Here is a 19,530-nt window from a genome sequence, read left to right as displayed (position 1 = left end):
AGCCATGGCAATCAGAGAAGAAAATGAAATAAAAGGAATACAAATTGGAAAAAAAGAAGTAAAACTTTCACTATTTGCAGATGACATGATACTATACATAGAGAATCCTAAAGATGCTACCAGAAAACTACTAGAGCTAATCAATGAATTTAGTAAAGTTGCAGGATACAAAATTAAAGCACAGAAATCTCTTGCATTCCTATACACTAACAACAAAAGATCAGAAAGAGAAATTAAGGAAACAATTCCATTCACCATTGCAACAAAAATAATAAAATACCTAGGAATAAACCTACCTAAGGAGGTAAAAGACCTGTACTCAGAAAACTATAAGACACTGATGAAAGAAATCAAAATGACACAAACAGATGGAGAGATATACCATGTTCTTGGATTGGAAGAATCAATATTGTGAAAGTGACTGTTCTACCCAAAGCAATCTATAGATTCAATGCAATCTCTATCAAATTACTGATGGTATTTTTTACAGAACTAGAACAAAAAATCTTAAAATTTGTATGGAAACACAAAGGACCCCAAATAGCCAAAGTAATTTTGAGGGAAAGAAACAGAGCAGGAGGAATCAGACACCCTGACTTCAGACTATACTACAAAGCTACAGTAATCAAGACAATATGGTACTGGCACAAAAACAGAAATATAGATCAATGGAACAGGATAGAAAGCCCATAGATAAACCCACGCACCTATGGTCAACTAATCTATGACAAAGGAGGCAAGGATATACAATGGAGAAAAGACAGTCTCTTCAATAAGTGGTGCTGGGAAAACTGGACAGCTACATGTAACAGAATGAAATTAGAACACTCCCTAACACCACACACAGAAATAAACTCAAAATGGATTAAAGTCCTAAATGTAAGACTGGACACTATAGAACTCTTAGAGGAAAACATAGGAAGAACACTCTTTGACATAAATCACAGCAAGATTTTTTTTGACCCACCTCCTAGAGTAATGGAAATAAAAACAAAAATAAACAAATGGCACCTAATGAAACTTAAAAGCTTTTGCACAGCTAAGGAAACCATAAACAAGACGAAAAGACAACCCTCAGAATGGGAGAAAATATTTGCAAGTGAATCAACGGATGAAGGATTAATATCCAAAATATATAAACAGCTCATGCAGATCAACATTAAAAAAACAAGCAACCCTTGCACTTCCCTGGTGGCACAGTGGTTGAGAGTCCGCCTGCCCATGCAGGGGATACGGGTTCATGCCCCGGGCTGGGAAGATCCCACGTGCCATGGAGCGGCTGGGCCCGTGGGCCATGGCTGCTGAGCCTGAACATCTGGAGCCTGTGCTCCGCAATGGGAGAGGCCACAACAGTGAGAGGCCCACATACCACAAAAAAAAAAAAAAAACAAGCAACCCAATAAAAAATTGGGCAGAAGACTTAAATAGACATTTCTCCAAAGAAGACATACAGATGGCCAAGAGGCACACGAAAAGATGCTCAACATCACTAATTATTAGAGAAGTGCAAATCAGAAGTCCAATGAGGTATCATGTCACACCGGTTAGAATGGGCATTATCAGAAAATCTATAAACAACAAATGCTGGAGAGGGTGTGGAGAAAAGGGAACCCTCTTTCACTGTTGGTGGGAATGTAAATTGATACAGCCACTATGAAGAACAGTATGGAGGTTCCTGAAAAACTAAAAACAGAATTACCATATGACCCAGCAATCCCTCTACTGGGCATATACCTAGAGAAAACCATAATTCAAAAAGACACATGCACCTCAATGTTCATTGCAGCACTATTTACAATAGCCAGGTCATGGAAGCAACCTAAGTGCCCATCGACAGACGAATGGATAAAGAAGATGTGGTACATATATACAATGCAATATTACTCCGCCATAAAAAGGAACAAAATTGGGTCATTTGTAGAGACATGGATGGACCTAGAGACAGTCATACAGAGTGAAGTAATCAGAAAGAGAAAAACAAATATCATATATTAACTCATATATGTGGAATCTAGAAAAATGGTACAGACGAACCGGTTTGCAAGGCAGAAATAGAGACACAGATGTAGAGAACAACTGTATGGACACCAAATGGGGAAAGTGGGCAGGAGGGGGGGTTGTTGTTGTTGGTGGGATGAATTGGGAGATTGGGATTGACATGTATACACTAATATGTATAAAATAGATAACTAATAAGAACCTGCTGTATACAAATAAATAAATTAAATTAAATTTTAAAAAAATAAGAAAAACTCTTCCTAGTATTACACCAGTGGCTGATTGACACTTGGGGTAAAATTTCCAATGATAGCACCTAGGGATGCCTCATAAGGTTGTTCATGTTATGCACTGCACAACTCCAAAGGTTTATATTCATACAACATTTGTATTTCTTTGGGGAAATAGAAGTGTAGCTTAATATTTAGGCTTTTTTCGTATATAGACATATATGGTAAAATGTTACTCTGACTACTCTGTACAGAAATTACAGTGGGGGAGATTTTTTTCACTCAGTGAAGAAAATGAGTTTTGCTTCTCAGCTGACAAAGAATAAAATAAAATATTCTTGTGCTGAAACTGGAGACAGAGAAGCCATGGTGAATATCTGTTCTTCGTATCACCCAGCATCCCTTCCTCTTTTCTATGATATTAGACATCCTCCCTGTACTAGGCAAGATTCTCCAGAGAAACAGAACCAATAGGAGATTATGTATATATATATATATATATATATATATAAGAGGAATTTGTTATAGGAATATAGGCTCATATGATTATGAAGTCTGAACAGTTCCACAATATGCCATCTGCAAACTGGAGAACTAGGATTGCTGGTGGTGTAATTCAGTCTGAGTCCAAAGGCCTACAAATCAGGAATGCTTCTCCAAGAGCAGGAAAAGGTGGATGTCTCAGCTCAAGCAGAAAGGGCAAATTTGCCCTTCCTCTACTTTTTGTTCTATTCAGGCCCTCAATGGATTGGATGATGTCCACTGCATTAGTGAGGGCAATCTTCTTTATTCAGTCTACCAATTCAAATGCTAGTCTCTTCTGGAGACACCCTTACAAACACAACCAGAAATAATGTTTTAGCAGTTGTCTGGGCATCCCTTATCCCAGTCAGGTTGACATGTAAAATTAACTATCACAATCTTCATACACAGCTTTTTTCCTGGAGGAGCCCATTCCATGTGGTCTTATGTGGCTGGTCTGGCTCCCATCCCCCATCCCCACCACAGGGCTGAGCACATGACTTGGTCTCATCAGGCATGCCCACCAGTGACAGTGATTGGTTGAACAATGAACATGTGACTCAAGGTGGGTCCATCAAAGACTTTCCAGGAGTTTTCTACCAAACATACCTGAGAAGATATTCTCTTTCCATGAAGTTTACAAAGCTAATATAAAGTGTGTTCAGTTAAAAACCTGTGGCAAAAACTGTTACTTGTTCTCTAATATCTTTTTTCTCCTTTTTCCACAATAATAAAGATTCAGCTAGGCAAATGGTCTTATAGAATAAAGCCTACATTTTCCAGCTTCCCTTGGAGCTACTTATGACCATGTCAACACATGGTACATAAGTGAAAATGTCATGTGAGAGCTTTCGGTAATCTTTCTTAAGAGACAGTTGCTTTGTATCCTTCATCATTATTTTTCCCTTTCTTGCATCCTGCTGCTTGGAGTATGGATATTATGATAGGACCTCCGTCTTGGACCATGAACAATACCCCTGCTCCAGGGATGGCAGTTCAGAAAGCTGTGAGAATCGGTACCTGAAGATTTCGTGGGACATAGCTGTCTTACCAGCCCTGAACTGTTTAAATGCAGTGAGAGAGAGATGTGAGAGAGAAATAGACTACCTTATTTAAGCCATTCTTATTTTATTTTCTGTTATTTTCTGTTATTATTTTATTAATATTATTATTTATATTATATTATATTATATTTATATTATTTTATATTATATATATTTATATTATATTATTTATATTTATTATATTATTTTCTGTTATTATTTCTGTTATTTTCTGTTACTTGCAGCAATAATTAATGGCTAATGAATCTTAGTTAATTCAGACTGCTTAATCAGCATGTCTACCACATGAAGAGAAACTGCCTAAGAGTGAAGACAACACAGGTGAAAGCAGGGCAAAAAGAGAAAGACAGAATTCTATTGATATAACTCAAGTCACTGAAGCTAGCCATGCCTCGAGCATACCACCTTTCCACTTCCCAGTTTTTTAAGCAAACCTATTTACTTTTTTGCTTAAAATATTGTAAGTTGAATTTCTGTCATTTGGAGGAAAAAAGTTCAGATGAATCTAGCAATCTTGAGGAAGTATACATAATGTCAGTAATGTGCATGACATTATTTTGACCAGTGATGGGTTATGGAATTAGGAGTAGGAATCAATTTATTTAGATCTCCAGATTCCTAAGGGACAGAGAGATCTAAACTGATATCTACATTACATTACCATCTACATTATTCCTTTAAAGTGGCATCTCGTTTTTATCACTTTAAAATATTATGTGGGACTTGACTAGCTTGCAAGAGTTAAGATATTTCCCTGGAAAATGGTAATTTAGGAAGCTTCACCTAGCTTCAAAGCACAGGAGGGAATGAAAGGATTTTGAAGGATGGAATTGGAGGCAGGAGACCAGCCCTGAGTAGGAATTGAGATGACTGGGGCCTAGTGGCAGTGTGAATAAATAGGAAGGGACAAAAAGTTAAGAAAAACAATCTGAACTCTAGCTTTAACATACATTCTGTTCTACTGGTATTTTACATTAGGAAAGTACTTTGCAGTTCATGATGTATTTTCACATACATTACCTCACTTGATACTTAACAATAATTCTTTGGAGTTGGCAAAGCAGGTAACTAGTTTCACCATTTTATGAAAGTGAAAACTGAGGCTTAGTGTGGTTACAGGTCTTGGGTGTCAGAGCAGGGGCCATAATCTAGATTTTTCTGACTAGCCGTCCAGTATGGATGTACTGGGTCTCTCTGTACACAGAGATCCAGCTACAAACAAAGTTTTCTTTTCAGCAACTTCATTCGGTTTTGTTTGTGAATTCTACTTCATTGTTTTCTTCATATTCATGACCTCTCCCGAGCAGTGACATGGGTTAAAAGACAGAACTTCATCCTGAGATGCATCATCTTTATAATGCAGTAGTGGAACCAAGGAGTGTGTGTGTAGATCAAGGGAGGACAGAGGAACTACTAATGACAAAAAAAACCAACCTTGAGTCCCATAGAAGGGATTTATGCTCCTTTTTCAAACTTTCTCTATGCTCAGTACCTCCTCCAATGCGAGATCACCTCTCATTCACTATCATACCAGTAGCCCTGATCATTTTAATAATTTACCATTTCATGGAGCCATGGAAAGAGAAAGGAAATTGCTTTTAGACAGTGTCTTATTCAAGCAAAAGGAAATGGTTTCTGAACCACAGAAAACAAATAAACATGCCTCTACCTGGAACTTCACTAGGATTTGCCTGTTGTCTGGCACGAAAAGATGTGCTTTAAAATAATGCAGTGTGTGGCTGGAAATCCTGAATGCTAGTGGGGCTATCTAAACTCTACAAGAAGAAGATGTTAACTGTCTAGGACAACTGAACTTGGACGAACTCCCAAAGGCTGGGTGTCAAACCACATGCTAAATGGCTTTCCATGCAGCAAAATGAAATGCCAAATCCTTAATGGCAGCTCAGCTTTCACAACTTTCAAAGAAGCATATTCTATTATTGCTCAAAATGTAATGCTAGCACACTGTGTTTATAGCCATGGTGTATGACAACCTTCATAACATGGATGCTTGGCACTCTGGTGACATTGTTAAGCCTCCTAAAGAATTACACATTTTCTATTATTGTGCTGTTGATGTATCATTCATCCTTTGCTTGTGAATTGAAAAATGTATAGTTTGGAACTCTGTGAGATCCTGCTAAATTCCTCAGGACCATGGTCAAACATAGTTAAATGGTTATCCTTTTCCATGTTATTCTTGGGCATGGAAAGGAGTATCTTTTTAATAAAGGAAAATTGGCAAGGAGACTTCTTGCAGTGCAGTCCTGGTTTGGCACAAAATGTGAGACGCCAGGGACGCAAACGTCTCATCTTCAGATTCTTACCTGGCAAAGACACAAGAGGAAACATTTCCCTGGCGATGCACAGCAATCTGCTGCACCACGGTGGGTCTCAGATCCTTGGACTGACCCTCTCTCAGATGGTAGAAATCCAAAGTAAAGCAATGTGACCTGGCAAACACTGGATCCTGGAGCAGAGAGTGTGATTTCTTCCATTCCTATGGAGATCCTCATTTGGCTGGAAGTCTACTCCAGGGACAAAGTATTTCCAGATCTTTGGCAGAAAAAGAAATGCCCTCTTTTCAACTTTCTTTATTTCAAAGAAGTAGAACGCTGACAAGAAAATATGAGTATCATCTATACTTTTGTTATAGCAGTAATAGCCATATAGATTTTGATGTTTGTACAATAGGATGTTAACAGTGGCTGCTTTTTAAGATCATTGAAAGAATATAACATTCTTTTTTATGAGCTATAAGAGATATTAGATGAAATATATATGTATGTATGTGTGTATTCATACATATGTGTACATACATGTATGTATGCTATTAAATGTGATAAAATATGCAAACATGCATATATGCATGATATATGTGTATATACACACATGTGGCACATTGAACATGTAGGACTCATGAGGCATTATCATAAAAAGCCATTTTGTTTCTGTTTTCTGTATTCTGCTGTCCTTTTGAGTCAGGAGACATCTTCCTCTGCCCCTGGATGGAAACATGAACAATCTCATGCCTTTTCTGAGCACACTTAGGATACAGAAAATCCTATGATCACTTTAAGCTGTAAAATATGATTGCAATTCAGAAACTAGAATTTCCAGTCCAAGATATAAATCAGTGTGGCAGAAGCTAGGTGTTCCCGCCACCCTGTTCCATCGCATTTAATGGGCTTGCAGGCCTGTCTCTCAGCTGCTGTGTCTATGAATGGCTCCCAGAGAATTCTCTCAGGAGAACTCTCAAAGGAGCTCCTAGCTCCGCCATGCAGGATATGCTGCAGACCTCTCCCTCATAAATCAGACCAAGGCTAGACTTTACCTGAAATCACATCCCTGCTCTGCTTCTCCACCTTCCTTATCCTTAACTTTACTGGCTTTTTCTGAAGAGAATTCCTCAAAAAGTTGTTTGCCCCTGAATTCTACACTCAGCTTCTGCTTCTAGGAAATTCAATCTAAGACAAAGCAGAACAAAACAAAACATCTCTATTTTCATTTAAAGTTATGATTCTCCACCCTCCACTCAAGAGCTGCCTATAGGAAGATCATCACCCTACAGAGAAGGGGAAGTGGGTATTTTCTTATTACATTTCCTGTTCACCACTGTTCCACTCACTCCACTTACTGGCTGCTATTATCAAATAATTTTCCTGCACCTCTTGAAGTGAATACATGATTTTTATTTTTAACACTACAAATAATTCACTGAAATTTTCCGATATAGAAACATCCTTATACTTCTGGTGGAGAAAAAAATAAACATTACTTAATCATGATGCTCTGTAGATATTGAGGCTATAATGTTAAGACACATTTACATCCCTTTAGTCTCTATTTCTCTCTTCTCCATCCTAATATTTTCTAGAATTTTAGTTCTAGAATGTTAAGAAGGTTTCTTGTTGTTTTGTTTTTTGTTTTTTTCCCTTTGGCCCCTGATAATTTTTTGGACAAATGAACTTTAGTACATATATTTAGTCATTCTTATTTCTTATATCTTTGGCTGCATATCCTAGAATTAGTCTTTTCTTATTAGAGTACTTCCTTCAGGAGTGTTTACAAAGTGCTTCTTTGTATGGCAAACTTGTTATGACTGAGAACATCTCCATTGGACCCTCCATGGTGCTGTTGAAATCTGGCTGTAAGTGTCCTCTGGGTGGCGGGAACTCAAAAGTAAATTTGAGAGCCCTTTGAGAGGCAGCCGCCTACCTTAGAACCTCCACATTGCAACAATGCACTTTCCAATTGATCTCTTATGTACTCTCCCAGGTCTTGACTCCAAAAGTGCACCCACACTCTCTTACCTCTGGGGTCTCCTTGCCTAGGAGGAAGCTCCTGGGGGAGTTTGCTTGAAGACAATGCAAACCTGGCTACCTTCACTTGGCTCACAGAAAACTCATGTATCCTTGGTCTTCCAAATTGTCAGCCCTCCCACTTACTGACTTTTCTCCTCATTACAGCCTTCTGAGTGCCTCCTGCCCACCTCTCCCAGGCAGGAAGAAGACACCAAACACACATCAGGTTCTTCCAAATACTCTTTCACTCTTTATAAACTTTAAAAAACAAAGAAAGAAACAAACAAACCTTTTATCTCTTAATAATATGCTTGTGTTACCAGTTCTTAATTTTTTTACCTTGGGGCATTATTCTTTAACTTCAAACTTTGGAAGATGAGGGTTCTTTCCTGTTTCTATTCTCCGAAAATACATTATTGCAATTTTGGTTTAATAAATATTCCATCACTACACAAGAAAAAAATTTTAGCTATGTGTGGCAATGGATGTTAACTAGACTTATCATGGTGACCATTTAGTAATATATACAAATATCAAAATCATTACATTATACATCTGAAACTAATATAATGTAACTTGTGAATTGTATCTCAATAAAAAATTTTAAGATGATGTTGTCAGAAAATGGAAGTATTTAAACATGAGAGGAGATTTATATAAATTAGAGAAAGGTTGAGTATAATTATAAGAACACAGGAAAAAATAAGAATAAAATAAGACACTAAATCCAGGAAAAACATACCAAAAATATGCAGGAAAGGAAAAGTAATTATTGTAGTACACAATTCATTTGTAAATAGAGTTTACATATTAAAATAATTTAAATCTGAAATAATACAATAATACAATTACAATAATACTATTTCAGAAGAGTAGAAACAGGAGAGAACCCTCATCTTCCAAAATTTAAAGTTAAAGAATAATGCCCCAAAATGAAAAATTAAGTATTGGTAACACAAGCATATTATTAAGAGAAAAAAGGTTTTTTTTAAGTTTATAAAGATCAAAAGAGTAAAATAATGTTTGTATCTGGGGTGGGGGAAATGGTAAGAGGTGTAATAGCAGAGCACTTCCATTTTTCATTTTTAAAAAAGACTATAGATTCTTGAGTATCTATATTTTGTACATATACAAATTTGATAGAAAATAAAAACTAAATTCTTAAAAATCAAAAGCTTAAATATGGAATATTCTGTAAAAGGTATTGGGACAACTGGTTATCCACAAGGAAGAGATAAAAGTAGATCTCTCTAGGACTTCCCTGGTGCTGCAGAGGTTAAGAATCTGCCTGCCAATGCAGGGGACATGGGCTCGATCCCTGGTCTGGAGAGATCCCAAATGCCGCGGAGCAGCTAAGCCCATGTGCCACAACTGCTGAGCCTGCGCTCTAGAGTCTGTGAGCCACAACTACTGAGTCCGCACACCACAACTACTGAAGCCCGTGTGCCTAGAGCCCGTGCTCCACAACAAGAGAAGCCACCGCAATGAGAAGCCCGCATACCACAACGTAGAGTAGCCCCCACTCGCCGCAACTAGAGAAAGCCCGCGAGTAGCAATGAAGACCCAACACAGCCAAAAATAAATAAATAAATAAATTTATATTTTTACAAAAAGTAGATCTCTCTATCACTCACCATCCACAAAAATAAGTTCAAAATGAATGTAAGACCTGTGTGTGAAATGCAAAGCTTTAATCCTTTAGAAAAATAATATAGGTGAGTATCTTTATGATATCAGATTTCTTAAAAGTCAGAATACTACAAAATGTAAGGGAAAATACTGATAAATCATATTGCACATTACAATCAAAATCTTCTATAGTAATAAAAGTCACCATAAGCGAAGTTGAGACAAGAGACATATTGGGAGAAGATATTTGCAAAGTATATAATTGCTAAAGTATCCAGAATATATATGGAATTCCTATAAATAATAAGAAAAATGCAAAAAAGTTTAACAGAAAAAACAAAAGAAGAAAATAATATAATCAGTTAATTATAGAAGATATCTCAACGATCGATAAATATCAGAAAAGGTAAGCAAACTTATCAGAATTAAATAAAAACAAGGAGAAATCATTATACACCAATAGTATGGGGTGGGGGGAGGAATAACGTAAAAACTGGTAACACCAATTGTTGGAGAGATTGTGAAAAAAGAGTTTACATATTGGTTGTGAGAGAACAAATTGGTACAACTACTCTGGAAAACAATATGATAATACCTAGAAAAGCTGAAAATGTACATAGCATTTTAATTAAATGCCCAGGTATATCCTTCAGGCCCAGAGAAATTACTGCACCTGTGGCCAAGGAGAACTGCACAAAGATGTTCTTTCCTGCACTGTTTGAAAAAGGGAAAAATGGACAATAACCTAAATGTCCATAAATAAGGAATAGATGAATAGACAGTGGCTTATTCATACAGTGCAATAATATGCAGCTGTTGAAATGAATGAACTAGATCTACATGGATAAATTTTAGAAACATTACTGAAGAGACAGGACCAAATTGAAGTTGCGAAATGGTAATATGATTCCACATATGTGAAAATTTAAAACATAGCAATATCATACATGTTCACAGACATGTACATATACAGTAAAAGTCTCAAAACTTTCATGAGAATGCTTCCCAACAAATTCGGGATAATGGTAACTCTCAAGGGAGGGCAGGGGGGATGAAAAAGAGATGGGGAAAGGATAATATTAGATGCATTGGCAATGCTTGGTTACAAATGCCCCAACAAAAATGACCTGAATCAAATAAACAGAAGGCTAATGTATGTTAAATCTAGGGAGGTGGATATGTGGGTATCTGAAATATTTATTTTCTGTATGTTTAAAATTTTAGCAACATTTATACAGAGGAATATGCACCAGCTGAGCATCAGAAGGCCAGGCCTGTCTCTGATTTTCTCTAAAGGCAGTTGTATGCTTTCAGCCAAATCCCTTAGCACAGGGGTCCCCAGGTCCTCGTCCTGGGACCTCAGCCTGTTAGGAACAGGGCCGCACAGCAAGAGGTGAGCGGTGGGCGAGCGAGTGAAGCTTCATCTGCTGCTCCCCATCGCTCGCTCGCATCACTGCCTGAACCCTCCTCCTTGCCCCATCTGTGGAAAACCTGTCTTCCACGAAACGGGCCCCTGGTTCCCTGATGCCAAAAAGTTTGAGGACTGCTGCCTTAGCATCTTTTCATCTCAGTTCCCTTATTTGTAAATGGAAGGTTATAGCATTTTTCCCAGCCTGCTTCAGTGTTTGGAAGATGACAAAATAAAATTTTATATATATATAAAATATGGCTACTTTGAAAACTATTAAGAGCTAAATAATTGAAGAATTATTACTGTTTGCATGTTGACGTGTAAAAAATGGATATGCATAAAAAATAGTGATGCTAGTTTGGGAAACCAATATCAACATACTATATATCTTTAGTATGGGTTTTATATTGCTATTTTGACTCTACAAAACTATACTTAGGGGCTTCCCTGGTGGCGCAGTGGTTGGGAGTCCGCCTGCCGGTGCAGGGGAAACTGGTTCGTGCCCCGGTCCGGGAAGATCCCACATGCCGCGGAGCGGCTGGGCCTGTGGGCCATGGCTGCTGAGCCTGCACGTCCGGAGCCTGTGCTCCGCAACGGGAGAGGCCACAACAGTGAGAGGCCCGCGTACCGCAAACAAACAAACAAACAAACAAAACTATACTTAGTCATCTCATCCTACTCTGGAGGCTTGACAAGGAGAGGGAGAAAATTGTGTCGCATCATTTCGCCAACTTTATCCCCTAAATACTCTAAGGATTTGAAAGAGTTAAAAGCACAAAGATCTGCTAGGAACCACTAGGAGAAGAAAACATTGCATGCAAACATGGTGACTTAGGAAATGTCAGTTTAGTCAAAAAGACCACTGGCAAAGGAACACAGTGCATGTTTCTATTTAGAGGTTTAAACATTTTATTTTAAATAATAGCATTGGAAAATAATGTAAAATGAAGGGAGAACAAAAGGAGCTTTTTGCATATGTACTCTTTTCAGTTGTTCTCTTCTTAATAAATGAACTCTCCTCCAAAACATTTGTTAGATAGAAACAATCAAGGCTGAGGCTTTATCCTCTCTCCACTAATTAATTACCACAAATGAGCTGTAATGTGCATCATAACAACTTAATAAGCTGGGCCAAACTATTTTAGATTCTGCTATGCTAGTATTTCATCATGGCTGGGCTATTTAAAATAGGTAAGTAATATCGGAACACAAATAGCTTTTGAATTACTTGTGTCCTTCAAAAGAAACTCTATGTCTTAAGCAGATGTACTGTTTCCCTGGAAGGAGTGAAAGCAAAGAATGTCATAGTAGAAGTGAGGACAGGGAAAGGAGGATGAGACAGGGCAAACATGAGAGCTTACACAAACTATCTTCAATAATATAATATCCATTCCCTCTGCAGCTGTCACACTGGCTGACCAGATGCCATTCCAACAGGTCCTTCACATTTTTCCATATTTGTTGGACATGAAGAGTGGAGTATCCAATAGCTGTACTAACCTCTCTTTTTTGACATCATTTGTTTCGTTGCCCATTCTTGCCTCAAATGTCTAACTGAAGCTGGATCAAAGTGTGACTAATACAAGCTCTTTAGTAATGTCTCTGCTTTTAATGAAAATTTAAAGGAAATTAGTGACTCATTGAGTCGATGAATAGAGTTTGTATATCTGAGGATGGGTTAAAATATGGCTTACTGTCAATAAAAGAGCCAAGGGTCCCAGATGAGCTGTGAATTATCTAAGACACAATTATCTGAAACTTGACAGCCCTGATTTCTTTCAAATCAAAGGTCAGTGTATCTTCCAGGCAGTAACATCTGCTACCATCCCAAAGTGCTAATTGACTGACTTCAGCAAAGTCAGGCAGATCTTCATCTCTCCCTCCTTGAAGCACAAAGAGTTTACCACCCATGAAGGTACAATTCATGCATTTCCAAAAGGAAAGAGAAAAGGGGGTGTCAGAGAGCCGATCTGGAGCTCAAGGAGAGCTCTATAAGGTGGTCTTTTCAGTGAACTACTTTTTTCCTGTTTATTACTTGTATCAAGTTTCTCTAGAACATATAACCAGGGATTTGTATGACAGAATGGAAAAAAGTGGAAGAATTCTCTCAAAATATTTTTTAAACATGAGCTGTTTAGAGGCAGAGGGAATGTGCTAGTTTGATGGGCCAGAAGAAATTTTAGAGGCAAAGGCCAGTAACAAAGAGAAATAATTAATTGTCTCCCTTCCTCTCTGTTGTCACACCCGTCATCTCTAGGAGGAAATGGCCGAAAATGGAGACATATAAAAAAAATCTATGTTTGACCTCAGGGCAAATTTAATAATGGCAGAAAATGTATTTGATCACATTTCTTGATGTCTGTTCCAAAATACATTGTACCCTTAAATTTGTGATGCTCCTGGGATAAGAAGTAAATGTATGTATAACTTTTAGGAGTGTTACTTTTGGTAAATTTTTTGGACAGAATCAAGACTGGACTGTAAAATTGTGTCTCGAACTCATTTCTTCTCTCATAACTTCCCTCCCATCTCCCCCTCTTTCCTCTGCAGGATCTATTTTAGATCCTTGCTAAGATGTCAAATGAGAAAAATTTCAAGTGGGTCCTCTACCAAGTTTACATGTATTTTTAAAAGTTCATTCCGAAAACTTCAAAACTCAAAGGAATATAGCAGTTATAGAATGACAGGCACAGGGATGAGATGATAGATGGTCAAGCCTCAGGGCCCTCTCAGTACAGCACTGACCCATTTACTGCTAAGGCCAACCCAGAACACACGTGAGCAAGAACTGACAGGTGAAGAGAGAGATCTGCACTGTGTGTACTCTTGACCCATGGAGTAGAGGTCAAAGAAATTAAAGTTATGAGAAAACTGTCCTTGATTTAAACATTTTCTTAAGAATATTCTCTGTGTAGAAAAATATCTCAACAAGCAATTTGGAAAGATTTAGGATCAGTTTAAATTCTTTTGATGCTTCAAAGGATAAGATGGTTCAGTCAGCAATATATGACCAACTAAAATATTTTTCTCCAACAAGGAGAACCAGTCCTTTTTATATACTGTTGTCACTCACTGACAGGCAATAAATCCCCTGTGTATTTGCTTAGAAGAGAAAAATGAAGATAGGGCCAGATAATATTGCTTATTATATTTCTGTGACTCCTGCTTTTCTCCAGCTTTTCTATTCTTGGTTGTCACACTGCCCATGCGGTCTTGAGCAAAGCCCCAAATGCTCGAATCTGTTAGTTTAATGAGTTTATCCAACTCACCTAACTGTGGACGCCTTCTCTGAAGTTCCATCCCTGCACTTCACAGAACAGCTTGGCAGCCTTGAATTCCAATAACAGGAAAGGACTCTTAAACAATAGCTCATTTGATTTAAATCAAATTTTATCTATGGCATATCAACTCTAGAATGGTATTCTCATTCAGAAAACAAACTCCATCACAATAAGGTCTTCTCTAGCTTGTTCTTTCGGCACTGAGGCTGACTGTCTTTTGAGGAAGATATAACTGATACAGAATATCTAAAGATATATCAGTCATACATTCCAAAATGACTGCATCATTTTCCTTCAATCTGTTCACATTTATTATACATTAAATCATTTGATTTCAGTGAAATCCTCCTCTTTGCTTTGAGAGACAACAGTTGTTCCTTTTATGACCAGGTAACTGAACAATTTAAGAAAATGACTGTATTAGCCTAAGAAAAGGGAATTTGATTTCCCCATGATGTTGTAGCAGTAAAAAAAGAAGTTATGAAAACTCCTAGTGAAAAAGTAGGATAAGAAATTTGTCTATAAGTTATTAGGATAACCATAATAAAACAAGCAGCAGAAATTACTTATAGAAGGCCAATAAACACGACAGATGCTCAACTTCAATAGTCATCAAGAAATTGCAAATTAAAATCACAGTGTGATCCTACACACACACACCAGGATGCCAAAAATGAAAAGATAGAAAAGGCCAAGTGGAGGTACCAGGGCTCTCATACACTGTTGGTGGACAGGAGAATTAGTATAACTACTTTGGAAATCTATTTGGCAGTATCTATTTAAACTGAATGCACACATTCCCTATCACATGACAAGTCCAATTTTAGGTATATTCCCAACAGAAATCTGTATATACATTCACTGGATTACTTGTTCCAGATCGTTCATAGCAGCAATTGTAACAACCTTAAACTGAAAACTATCCCAAATATCCATCAACAGTTGAATGGATAAATGGATTTGAATGGATAAATATTCACACAGTGGAAAACTCTATTGCTGTGAAGGTAAACGATCTACAACTACACACAACAACAAGAATGAATCTCACAAGCATAGTGTTAAATGAAAGAAGCCAGACACAAAAGTGTACACATTGTATGATTCCATTTATATAAAATACAAAGACAGATAAAACGAATTGATGCCTTGTTTATGTTATCTATGAGGGTACAAAGAGGAAGTCAAGTGCCCAGAGGATAGGAATGCTTGTCGTCCTCAAGATCCCCCCTTCTCCTGGGTGAGGTCCCCACCCTGAGCACTACACTCATGATAAAATGAAGATAGTTTTTCAAGTGAATGCTGATGCTGAAGCACGTGGCAAGCAGGCACAAAGCCATGGAGACATACTTGATGTAGCCTCCAGGGCAGAAGAGGACATTGTGCTGCTCCCCCAAACACAGAACCTTGAGACCAACCGGGAAGTTTTCCTTTAATTCTCCCATTTATGGCCCCATCAAAGCACAGAAAATACTTTGATTTAGGCTATGGTTAGAAATGGAAATTTGTTAGTTGTGATGTGGTAGAGGGAATGGGTTGGCAAGGGGGTGTAAAAGAAGATGAGTGGACTTATATAATGCATTTCCAAAAACTATTATAGACATTTACTTCACACATAATCCTTTTAGGAGAAGTTGCAGGTGGACATGGCACTCAGGTTCCTTTCAATTTGTTTAAACTGTGCACAAACAGACCACATGAAGGCTAAGAAGATATAAATAGAGGATACTGCTGCGGCTGAATACAACTTACAAAGAGAACCTGACACACATTTAATGATGTGTCTGAGAGCTAATTGTACTGGGTAATAAATGGCAAACATACACAAAGAGTTAAAAGCGGGTTACTCCTACTTGGTCAAATGAGGTTTTCTCCCTAATTTTTCTCTTCTTTTTGTTGATTCCAGACCCTGCAACTCTTTCCATGGGAGACACCCTTCTTATCTATCTTTGTGCCGCTACATCAGGGGCTGGTACAAAAGGTTCTCAACAAATGACATCAAATGGAAGAAATGTCACTATTGATAGTTCACCCTGATGCTCTCTCTTCCAACAGGGATTCCTGTTCTCCACCCATTATCCATAATGGCTTGTGAAAAAAGCCCCCAGAGGGGCCCCTGCCACTTCTCTTGTGTCTTCCTCACCTTCAGGTTCCCCGAGTCATTTTCAAACTGCCTGTTTCTTATCACCTGCAACACTCACCCTTTTCCACCCACAACCCTCACCTACCTAGTGCCCTGGGTTCGAAATATCTGGGAACAATAGAACTCTGGGAAGCACACAGATGGCTCATCAGCAAGGACTGTGCTTCTCAGCCCTTCCTACACACCGAAGTCACTTGGAAAACTGGTAAAACATACTGATGGTGGGACCCTACTCCCAGAAATTCAGACTCGGTTGGTTTGGGCAGATATCTGGCAGCTGGATTTTTTTTTTTTTTTTTTTTTTTTTTTTTTTTCGGTACGCGGACCTCTCACTGTTGTGGCCTCTCCCGTTGCGGAGCACAGGCTCCAGACGCGCAGGCTCAGCGGCCATGGCTCACGGGCCCAGCCGCTCCGCGGCACGTGGGATCCTCCCGGACCGGGGCACGAACCCGTGTCCCCTGCATCGGCAGGTGGACTCTCAACCACTGCACCACCAGGGAAGCCCTGGCAGCTGGATTTTTTAAAGTGCAACAGTTAATTCCGATGTAGCCAGGGCTGAGAACCACGGCCTCGAGGATGAATGCATATTCTCTAGATGTGGGGAAGAGCCATGAATAAAGCAGAATACAGGACAATAAATACGGACTCTGAGCATCTTAAGAAATAAAGGAAGAGAGGAAGTGGGAGGTGAGGCGAGAAGCCATTCAACAGAGGTCCTGCCCTTGGCAGGGTTTGGGCTTTGAGGAGAAGAAGCTGGCAACTCTCAGATGTACCTGTACCCAGTCCTCAGCAGCGACTAATAAGCGAGCTTCTGATGATTTTATTTAGAGTACTAAAGCCCGATTTTATTCTGACGGAGAAAGGAAATAGTAAGGACAGAGCACATGACTCTGTCTATGACACGCTGAGAAGGCCACACTGAGGGAAACCTGTTGTCACCGGCACAGTGGCTTTGGTCCCTCCTCTTCCTGCCACCCCCCAACACCCCCCCCACCAGGCCACTAGGTGTTGCTTCTGCCCAGCACCAGCACTCCCTTGTCCTCTCTGGGCAATTCTCTTCTTATAAGTTGGTGACGTTTGATGGCAGTGTTTTGGTGGTTATCGTTAATACTTTCATTCTAAATTTTGTTTCTAACTCTTCAGAGTGAAGACCACCTCCCCAAGAAAACTTCAAGCACAGGCTTTGGAACCAAAGTGACCAAGGTTTGAATGCTGATTTCATCATTTATCAGTCACATAATATGGGCGATTGATTCTCTGAGCTTCAGTTATTTTCATTCTATAAGATGGAGAGAATAATATCTACCCTGTGAGGTTTCATGAGATTAAATAAGATCATTAAAAAAAATGTCCCTGATGATGGGAAGGTGCACAACAAATATGAGTTTCCTCCCACTCTAGATAAGACCTCTCTCTGAGACCTGCACTGTCCAGTATGGTAGCCACTAGCCACCTGTAGCTATTTAAATTTTAAATGAAATTAATTAAAAGTATTTAAAATTAGAAGTTCAATCCCTCAGTTTCCCTAGCCACACTTCAATTGCTCTGTACATAGCCACATACAGTTAGTGATACACACACACATACATACATATACACGAACATATCTTTTTGGATAACACAGATTATAGACCATTCCATCATTGCAGAAAGTTCCTGTAGACAGCACAACTACACCATCAGGCCTGCTTAAGTGCAACTGCAATGAAGACAGGAACCATCCATGGAACCCACTGGCCAGGCAGTGAGGTGCAGGGCTAAATCCTTCTATCAGAATATTCCATGTGTAATACAGCTGCCTTTTCTAGGTGTTCACTTCCAGGCAGAAGGGACAAAAAAGATGTTATAGAAAGAAAAATACCATATGATCTCTCTTATATGTGGAATCTAAAAAATAAATAAGTGCTAATAGATACAGAGACCAGATTGGTAGTTGCCAGAGGCGGGGCAGTGGGGAGGGGGAGAAATGGGTGAACAGTTTTTGTTTTGTTTTATCTTTTCAGTTTAAATAAATTGAATAAAAATAAATTAAATTAAACTAAAAGTAGCAGCATGCTAAAAAAAAAGATAAAAGTAAAAAAAGAAGATGCTGAGGAATCTGAAAATAAGTGCGACTTACTCAGCGATTTTGTCAAGACTGGGCAGGTTATGTTAGTCTTTAGCTCTGCATAAGCAAATAAATCCATCCAAGGTTGTCAAGCAAAGGGTATATTTGCCATGAATTTAATTTATTATTCACGCAGTACTTCTAGACACTGCCTTGGTCAATTTTGAATTCATTTCCCTAGCAACCCCGGGCTAAATTAAGCAACCTGACAGAGCCATGAGGCAGGGAGCCTTTTGAGAATATCTTAACCCATCATCTCAGACTTTAAAGTTGCCTTTTATCTTAGTTGCTGTGACTACACCAGCCTGCCAACCATTGTCATCTGGGGCCTATAGTCCCCAGGTCACTAGTTCAGGTCATGACTTGTTTAAACAGGAAAAACAAGAACATGATGGGTCACAGGGTATGGTTGTGCAGGCTGTGCACTGCACAACTCCATGGGGTACCAGTTACAAGGTTATGATAAATTTGTATATTTATTCCAACAATTTCCCAGGAAACAGCAAAGTATCTGAAACAATGAAGACACCATCTAGCTTCATAAAGGTACTGTATGCACTAGGTGCCAGGGTGACTGGATGTGCCACTCTGAAGCTAGAGGGAAGAAACAGACAAAGAAGTCAAAATCCTTAATCTAGGGATAATTCAGCATTGGGGCCCAAGAATGTTCTGGATATCCACAGCAGTTCTTTGTTCCAGTAGCTGCCGGAGATATTCTGCCTTGTGATTCATTAAGCTGGACAGGCCTTGCCCTCTGATTTAGAGATTTTCACTGGTTTTGACCAGGTTTCAACACTAATACAATGTTTCTCAAACCTGGCTCTACAATCGCCTGAGGAGT

The sequence above is a fragment of the Mesoplodon densirostris genome, chromosome 3 (assembly GCF_025265405.1).
Source record: "Mesoplodon densirostris isolate mMesDen1 chromosome 3, mMesDen1 primary haplotype, whole genome shotgun sequence".
NCBI classification, from domain to species: domain Eukaryota; kingdom Metazoa; phylum Chordata; class Mammalia; order Artiodactyla; family Ziphiidae; genus Mesoplodon; species Mesoplodon densirostris.
The sequence above is the reverse complement of the archived record's forward strand: the minus strand, read 5'-3'. Positions refer to the sequence as shown.